At 41.6% G+C, this 2,089-nt stretch overlaps 1 non-coding gene across 1 annotated transcript; it reads right to left on the bottom strand.

Annotated features, from left to right (window-relative positions):
- Window positions 1–914: 914 nt before the first annotated feature.
- Window positions 915–1,114, bottom strand: LOC145260801 (U2 spliceosomal RNA). Its single transcript, XR_013864373.1, has one exon. It is a non-coding gene; the product is annotated as a U2 spliceosomal RNA (small nuclear RNA).
- Between the last annotated feature and the right edge of the window lie 975 nt (window positions 1,115–2,089).

The following is a 2,089-nucleotide window of genomic DNA, read 5'->3' as shown; positions in this document are numbered from 1 at the left end:
CAGCCTTTGACGTGTTGCCGTAGATGGTCGTGTCATCAGCATAGATGTCAACGAATGATTAAAGTATGTGTTTAGGGAGGTCATTGATGTAGATCAGAAAGAGAATTGGGCCCAGAATTGACTCCTGAGGGACTCCAGCATTAATACTGCAGGCCTCTGATTTTTGTCCATCGACCACTACTCTTATGAGCCTATCAGAGAGAAATGATTTAATGATTGAGAAAACATTTCCAGTTATACCGTAGCTGGAAATCTTGTGAAGTAGACCCTTATGCCATACCTTGTCGAAGGCCTTTGATATGTCAAGAGCAATTGCCCTAGAAAGGAAGCCTTTGTCAAGAGATTCACTAATCCTGTGAGATATAACTGTCAGCACATCTGCGGTAGATCTTGCTGAGCGGAAACCATATTGTGTGTCACTAAGAAGGTTGTTTCTGTTGAGGTGGTTGACTATTTCTCTATTTAATATGGATTCCAGCAACTTACTCATAACACACAGGAGACTTATTGGTCTGTACTGAGAGGGAGATGACTTTTCACCTAAATTCTTAAATACAGAGCAAACTGATGAGGTCTTCCAGGGAGTCGGAAAGCACTTCTCCTTAAGGCAGCGCTTAAACAATTTCGTAAGTATGGGAGCAAGTTCTGGTTGAAGCTTTTTTGACACTATAATTGGGATGCCGTCTTGACTTTAAATGTTACGTAATAATTGTAAAAGAACACTTTTATATAAAACAAGGCCGATAGCCATTAGTCGAGTGCTCTCGTTGTAATAAATGAATGCGTGAATGTAGGCTTGACATGAAATTCTAAAAGATAAACTAAAATGATCGAAAAATGGGCTGGAATAACTTAGAATGACTTTAATGAACTTAAGGATGAATTGAATGAGCTTAAGAATGACTTGAATGCTTTAAAAAACCACTTGAATGATCTGGTGAATGACTTGAATGGCTTTGAGACTGACTGGTTGTAAAGTGGATGATCATTTTACATTAAATTAATACAGAAAAGTGATCCCCCACTTTATATCACAAAGTTACAAACATAAGTACAGCGTGTAGTAAGAACAGATACTACACTTTGATCTTGGCCAAAAGGCCAAGAAAAGGGTATTTATTTGCTCCCCCACCGAGCAAATCAGGCACAAGGCCGATTTTTAATGTGAGAAGTGAAGGGGATAATGGAGACCAACTATCCGGGGAGTAGGGGAGCTGGATAGTGACAATTGGTATAAAGGGTTGGTACTTATTTGCTCCCCCACCGAGCAAATTAGGCAAAAGGCCGATTTTAAATATGAGGAGTGAAAAGGAAATGGGGACCAGCTCCCTGGGGAGTAGGGGAGCTGGATAGTGACAATTGGTACGAAGGATTGCCCCTACATTGACCAAGGTCTTATATGTGGGGTTTGTAATATATATGCTTCCCCACTGAGAAAATTAAGCACAAGGCCGTTTTTTAATGTGGAGAGTGAAGGGGAAATGGGGACCAACTCCCCCGGGAGTAGGGGAGCTGGATAGTGATAATTGGTATGAAGGGTTGCCCCTATATTGACCAAGGTCTTATAGGTGGGGTTGGTATTTATTTGCTACCCAACCGAGCAAATTAGGCACAAGGCCGATGTTTCATGTGAGGAGTGAAGGGGAAATGGGGACCAACTCCCCGGAGAGTAGGGGAGCTGGATAGTGACAATTAGTATGAAGGGTTGCCCCTACATTGACCAAGGTCTTATATGTGGGGCTGTCCCCACATATGGTCTTTGCTTGCAGTATCTGCCGGAACAGTTACTACACTTTGAGATATTAAATCCTTTATTCATGTTAAAAATACAGTGAAAATCAACAATGAACAAAAACTTAGGCACATGGCCAACTCAAAATGGGGGATTGTGAAGATCGTTGGTCATCCTTGTCACTCCAGAACGTTGATCTTGGTCAAAAGGCCAAGGAAAAACTTAAAAAGCTAAGAACAGCATCTATTAACAATAGACCTTTGATCTTTACCAAAAAGGCCAAGCACCAAAGTGTTACCGACAGATCGACAGACCGACCGACGGAGTGACTTATAGAGTCGCTTGTACGCGACTAAA

The sequence above is a fragment of the Euprymna scolopes genome, chromosome 36, assembly GCF_053919585.1.
Source record: "Euprymna scolopes isolate OS-2025 chromosome 36, ASM5391958v1, whole genome shotgun sequence".
Classification (NCBI taxonomy): domain Eukaryota; kingdom Metazoa; phylum Mollusca; class Cephalopoda; order Sepiida; family Sepiolidae; genus Euprymna; species Euprymna scolopes.
The sequence above is the reverse complement of the archived record's forward strand: the minus strand, read 5'-3'. Positions and strand labels throughout refer to the sequence as shown.